At 52.2% G+C, this 6000-nt stretch overlaps 4 non-coding genes and 3 pseudogenes across 4 annotated transcripts; all 7 read right to left on the bottom strand.

Moving 5' to 3' along the window:
• Positions 1–705: 705 nt before the first annotated feature.
• Positions 706–814, bottom strand: LOC142188849 (5S ribosomal RNA; annotated as a pseudogene).
• Positions 815–1528: 714 nt separating this feature from the next.
• On the bottom strand, positions 1529–1647 carry LOC142188890 (5S ribosomal RNA). Its single transcript, XR_012713165.1, has one exon. It is a non-coding gene; the product is annotated as a 5S ribosomal RNA (ribosomal RNA).
• Positions 1648–2361: 714 nt separating this feature from the next.
• LOC142188842 (5S ribosomal RNA) lies at positions 2362–2470 on the bottom strand (annotated as a pseudogene).
• Positions 2471–3184: 714 nt separating this feature from the next.
• On the bottom strand, positions 3185–3303 carry LOC142188889 (5S ribosomal RNA). The gene has a single exon (XR_012713164.1). It is a non-coding gene; the product is annotated as a 5S ribosomal RNA (ribosomal RNA).
• Positions 3304–4017: 714 nt separating this feature from the next.
• On the bottom strand, positions 4018–4126 carry LOC142188847 (5S ribosomal RNA; annotated as a pseudogene).
• Positions 4127–4840: 714 nt separating this feature from the next.
• Positions 4841–4959, bottom strand: LOC142188888 (5S ribosomal RNA). Its single transcript, XR_012713163.1, has one exon. It is a non-coding gene; the product is annotated as a 5S ribosomal RNA (ribosomal RNA).
• Positions 4960–5673: 714 nt separating this feature from the next.
• Positions 5674–5792, bottom strand: LOC142188887 (5S ribosomal RNA). The gene has a single exon (XR_012713162.1). It is a non-coding gene; the product is annotated as a 5S ribosomal RNA (ribosomal RNA).
• Between the last annotated feature and the right edge of the window lie 208 nt (positions 5793–6000).

Here is a 6000-nt window from a genome sequence, read left to right as displayed (position 1 = left end):
CTTCTCACTTACTCCTCTTCTACTTTGCAGCCTGGCTGCTGGCAGCTCTTTGCACTACTTCACGCTAGACCTTTTTCTTCACTTTTTGCCTTCTCTTAAGGGAACTTCATACTCCAACAGGAGCAGTGCAAGAGCTGGGGGCGGCCCTTATACCCACAGGTGTTGTTCAGCAACCAGTCACAGGCCGCAGCCGCCCTCTTTCAAAAGGGCTGGGCGCAAGGTCTGCGCAGGGCTAAGAAACCATCCCGGGGGTGAAAGAAAGAGCAAGCTGGACCAGAGCCCATTGTCCAGGAGTCGGCTAAGGAAGAAGTTGAGATGGTTGCCCGTGCCTGGAAGCGAAGCTGCTTTTCAGTCAGCTTCTCTTTTCTTAGGGCACGTTGTCTGCAAAGATGTTCAGCCTGTGTTGCCCTGTAAATTGGTCTGCAGGTTACTAGCTATGGCTTCCAGCCCGGCGGGAGGCCCAGATACTATGGAAATGAAGCCTGCTATTATTAAAAGTAAAAAGCCACAACGCTGGTGGCCACCACGCCCGCTGCGGCTGCTAAGAGTGATAGCGGTAAGACTGAGAATACTAGGATTTTGCAAGGCCTAAAGAGTGCAAGAGAGAAAGCGAATGTAAAAGAAGCAAGTGTGCAGTGTAAAAAGTGAATGTAAAAATGGCATAGAGGAGAGTGACCCCTGCTGGTGGAAGTGAGGAAAAGCAAAAGCCTACAGCACCTGGTATTCCCAGGCGGTCTCACAACCAAGTACTAACCAGGCCCGACCCTGCTTAGCTTCCGAGATCAGGCGTGTTCAGGGTGGTGTGGCCGTAGGCAGAGACAGGCTTCTCACTTACTCCTCTTCTACTTTGCAGCCTGGCTGCTGGCAGCCCTTTGCACTACTTCACGCTAGACCTTTTTCTTCACTTTTTGCCTTCTCTTAAGGGAACTTCATACTCCAACAGGAGCAGTGCAAGAGCTGGGGGCGGCCCTTATACCCACAGGTGTTGTTCAGCAACCAGTCACAGGCCGCAGCCGCCCTCTTTCAAAAGGGCTGGGCGCAAGGTCTGCGCAGGGCTAAGAAACCATCCCGGGGGTGAAAGAAAGAGCAAGCTGGACCAGAGCCCATTGTCCAGTAGTCGGCTAAGGAAGAAGTTGAGATGGTTGCCCGTGCCTGGAAGCGAAGCTGCTTTTCAGTCAGCTTCTCTTTTCTTAGGGCGCGTTGTCTGCAAAGATGTTCAGCCTGTGTTGCCCTGTAAATTGGTCTGCAGGTTACTAGCTATGGCTTCCAGCCCGGCGGGAGGCCCAGATACTATGGAAATGAAGCCTGCTATTATTAAAAGAAAAAAGCCACAACGCTGGTGGCCACCACGCCCGCTGCGGCTGCTAAGAGTGATAGCGGTAAGACTGAGAATACTAGGATTTTGCAAGGCCTAAAGAGTGCAAGAGAGAAAGCGAATGTAAAAGAAGCAAGTGTGCAGTGTAAAAAGTGAATGTAAAAATGGCATAGAGGAGAGTGACCCCTGCTGGTGGAAGTGAGGAAAAGCAAAAGCCTACAGCACCTGGTATTCCCAGGCGGTCTCCCATCCAAGTACTAACCAGGCCCGACCCTGCTTAGCTTCCGAGATCAGACGAGATCGGGCGTGTTCAGGGTGGTGTGGCCGTAGGCAGAGACAAGCTTCTCACTTACTCCTCTTCTACTTTGCAGCCTGGCTGCTGGCAGCTCTTTGCACTACTTCACGCTAGACCTTTTTCTTCACTTTTTGCCTTCTCTTAAGGGAACTTCATACTCCAACAGGAGCAGTGCAAGAGCTGGGGGCGGCCCTTATACCCACAGGTGTTGTTCAGCAACCAGTCACAGGCCGCAGCCGCCCTCTTTCAAAAGGGCTGGGCGCAAGGTCTGCGCAGGGCTAAGAAACCATCCCGGGGGTGAAAGAAAGAGCAAGCTGGACCAGAGCCCATTGTCCAGGAGTCGGCTAAGGAAGAAGTTGAGATGGTTGCCCGTTCCTGGAAGCGAAGCTGCTTTTCAGTCAGCTTCTCTTTTATTAGGGCGCGTTGTCTGCAAAGATGTTCAGCCTGTGTTGCCCTGTAAATTGGTCTGCAGGTTACTAGCTATGGCTTCCAGCCCGGCGGGAGGCCCAGATACTATGGAAATGAAGCCTGCTATTATTAAAAGTAAAAAGCCACAACGCTGGTGGCCACCACGCCCGCTGCGGCTGCTAAGAGTGATAGCGGTAAGACTGAGAATACTAGGATTTTGCAAGGCCTAAAGAGTGCAAGAGAGAAAGCAAATGTAAAAGAAGCAAGTGTGCAGTGTAAAAAGTGAATGTAAAAATGGCATAGAGGAGAGTGACCCCTGCTGGTGGAAGTGAGGAAAAGCAAAAGCCTACAGCACCTGGTATTCCCAGGCGGTCTCCCATCCAAGTACTAACCAGGCCCGACCCTGCTTAGCTTCCGAGATCGGGCGTGTTCAGGGTGGTGTGGCCGTAGGCAGAGACAGGCTTCTCACTTACTCCTCTTCTACTTTGCAGCCTGGCTGCTGGCAGCCCTTTGCACTACTTCACGCTAGACCTTTTTCTTCACTTTTTGCCTTCTCTTAAGGGAACTTCATACTCCAACAGGAGCAGTGCAAGAGCTGGGGGCGGCCCTTATACCCACAGGTGTTGTTCAGCAACCAGTCACAGGCCGCAGCCGCCCTCTTTCAAAAGGGCTGGGCGCAAGGTCTGCGCAGGGCTAAGAAACCATCCCGGGGGTGAAAGAAAGAGCAAGCTGGACCAGAGCCCATTGTCCAGGAGTCGGCTAAGGAAGAAGTTGAGATGGTTGCCCGTGCCTGGAAGCGAAGCTGCTTTTCAGTCAGCTTCTCTTTTCTTAGGGCGCGTTGTCTGCAAAGATGTTCAGCCTGTGTTGCCCTGTAAATTGGTCTGCAGGTTACTAGCTATGGCTTCCAGCCCGGCGGGAGGCCCAGATACTATGGAAATGAAGCCTGCTATTATTAAAAGTAAAAAGCCACAACGCTGGTGGCCACCACGCCCGCTGCGGCTGCTAAGAGTGATAGCGGTAAGACTGAGAATACTAGGATTTTGCAAGGCCTAAAGAGTGCAAGAGAGAAAGCGAATGTAAAAGAAGCAAGTGTGCAGTGTAAAAAGTGAATGTAAAAATGGCATAGAGGAGAGTGACCCCTGCTGGTGGAAGTGAGGAAAAGCAAAAGCCTACAGCACCTGGTATTCCCAGGCGGTCTCCCATCCAAGTACTAACCAGGCCCGACCCTGCTTAGCTTCCGAGATCAGACGAGATCGGGCGTGTTCAGGGTGGTGTGGCCGTAGGCAGAGACAGGCTTCTCACTTACTCCTCTTCTACTTTGCAGCCTGGCTGCTGGCAGCCCTTTGCACTACTTCACGCTAGACCTTTTTCTTCACTTTTTGCCTTCTCTTAAGGGAACTTCATACTCCAACAGGAGCAGTGCAAGAGCTGGGGGCGGCCCTTATACCCACAGGTGTTGTTCAGCAACCAGTCACAGGCCGCAGCCGCCCTCTTTCAAAAGGGCTGGGCGCAAGGTCTGCGCAGGGCTAAGAAACCATCCCGGGGGTGAAAGAAAGAGCAAGCTGGACCAGAGCCCATTGTCCAGGAGTCGGCTAAGGAAGAAGTTGAGATGGTTGCCCGTGCCTGGAAGCGAAGCTGCTTTTCAGTCAGCTTCTCTTTTCTTAGGGCACGTTGTCTGCAAAGATGTTCAGCCTGTGTTGCCCTGTAAATTGGTCTGCAGGTTACTAGCTATGGCTTCCAGCCCGGCGGGAGGCCCAGATACTATGGAAATGAAGCCTGCTATTATTAAAAGTAAAAAGCCACAACGCTGGTGGCCACCACGCCCGCTGCGGCTGCTAAGAGTGATAGCGGTAAGACTGAGAATACTAGGATTTTGCAAGGCCTAAAGAGTGCAAGAGAGAAAGCGAATGTAAAAGAAGCAAGTGTGCAGTGTAAAAAGTGAATGTAAAAATGGCATAGAGGAGAGTGACCCCTGCTGGTGGAAGTGAGGAAAAGCAAAAGCCTACAGCACCTGGTATTCCCAGGCGGTCTCCCATCCAAGTACTAACCAGGCCCGACCCTGCTTAGCTTCCGAGATCAGACGTGTTCAGGGTGGTGTGGCCGTAGGCGGAGACAAACTTCTCACTTACTCCTCTTCTACTTTGCAGCCTGGCTGCTGGCAGCTCTTTGCACTACTTCACGCTAGACCTTTTTCTTCACTTTTTGCCTTCTCTTAAGGGAACTTCATACTCCAACAGGAGCAGTGCAAGAGCTGGGGGCGGCCCTTATACCCACAGGTGTTGTTCAGCAACCAGTCACAGGCCGCAGCCGCCCTCTTTCAAAAGGGCTGGGCGCAAGGTCTGCGCAGGGCTAAGAAACCATCCCGGGGGTGAAAGAAAGAGCAAGCTGGACCAGAGCCCATTGTCCAGGAGTCGGCTAAGGAAGAAGTTGAGATGGTTGCCCGTGCCTGGAAGCGAAGCTGCTTTTCAGTCAGCTTCTCTTTTCTTAGGGCACGTTGTCTGCAAAGATGTTCAGCCTGTGTTGCCCTGTAAATTGGTCTGCAGGTTACTAGCTATGGCTTCCAGCCCGGCGGGAGGCCCAGATACTATGGAAATGAAGCCTGCTATTATTAAAAGAAAAAAGCCACAACGCTGGTGGCCACCACGCCCGCTGCGGCTGCTAAGAGTGATAGCGGTAAGACTGAGAATACTAGGATTTTGCAAGGCCTAAAGAGTGCAAGAGAGAAAGTGAATGTAAAAGAAGCAAGTGTGCAGTGTAAAAAGTGAATGTAAAAATGGCATAGAGGAGAGTGACCCCTGCTGGTGGAAGTGAGGAAAAGCAAAAGCCTACAGCACCTGGTATTCCCAGGCGGTCTCCCATCCAAGTACTAACCAGGCCCGACCCTGCTTAGCTTCCGAGATCAGACGAGATCGGGCGTGTTCAGGGTGGTGTGGCCGTAGGCAGAGACAGGCTTCTCACTTACTCCTCTTCTACTTTGCAGCCTGGCTGCTGGCAGCCCTTTGCACTACTTCACGCTAGACCTTTTTCTTCACTTTTTGCCTTCTCTTAAGGGAACTTCATACTCCAACAGGAGCAGTGCAAGAGCTGGGGGCGGCCCTTATACCCACAGGTGTTGTTCAGCAACCAGTCACAGGCCGCAGCCGCCCTCTTTCAAAAGGGCTGGGCGCAAGGTCTGCGCAGGGCTAAGAAACCATCCCGGGGGTGAAAGAAAGAGCAAGCTGGACCAGAGCCCATTGTCCAGGAGTCGGCTAAGGAAGAAGTTGAGATGGTTGCCCGTGCCTGGAAGCGAAGCTGCTTTTCAGTCAGCTTCTCTTTTCTTAGGGCGCGTTGTCTGCAAAGATGTTCAGCCTGTGTTGCCCTGTAAATTGGTCTGCAGGTTACTAGCTATGGCTTCCAGCCCGGCGGGAGGCCCAGATACTATGGAAATGAAGCCTGCTATTATTAAAAGTAAAAAGCCACAACGCTGGTGGCCACCACGCCCGCTGCGGCTGCTAAGAGTGATAGCGGTAAGACTGAGAATACTAGGATTTTGCAAGGCCTAAAGAGTGCAAGAGAGAAAGCGAATGTAAAAGAAGCAAGTGTGCAGTGTAAAAAGTGAATGTAAAAATGGCATAGAGGAGAGTGACCCCTGCTGGTGGAAGTGAGGAAAAGCAAAAGCCTACAGCACCTGGTATTCCCAGGCGGTCTCCCATCCAAGTACTAACCAGGCCCGACCCTGCTTAGCTTCCGAGATCAGACGAGATCGGGCGTGTTCAGGGTGGTGTGGCCGTAGGCAGAGACAGGCTTCTCACTTACTCCTCTTCTACTTTGCAGCCTGGCTGCTGGCAGCCCTTTGCACTACTTCACGCTAGACCTTTTTCTTCACTTTTTGCCTTCTCTTAAGGGAACTTCATACTCCAACAGGAGCAGTGCAAGAGCTGGGGGCGGCCCTTATACCCACAGGTGTTGTTCAGCAACCAGTCACAGGCCGCAGCCGCCCTCT

Source organism: Leptodactylus fuscus, unplaced genomic scaffold, assembly GCF_031893055.1.
Source record: "Leptodactylus fuscus isolate aLepFus1 unplaced genomic scaffold, aLepFus1.hap2 HAP2_SCAFFOLD_820, whole genome shotgun sequence".
Taxonomy (NCBI): Eukaryota; Metazoa; Chordata; class Amphibia; order Anura; family Leptodactylidae; genus Leptodactylus; species Leptodactylus fuscus.
Note: the sequence above shows the minus strand (reverse complement) of the source record. Positions and strands in the feature narration are given on the sequence as shown.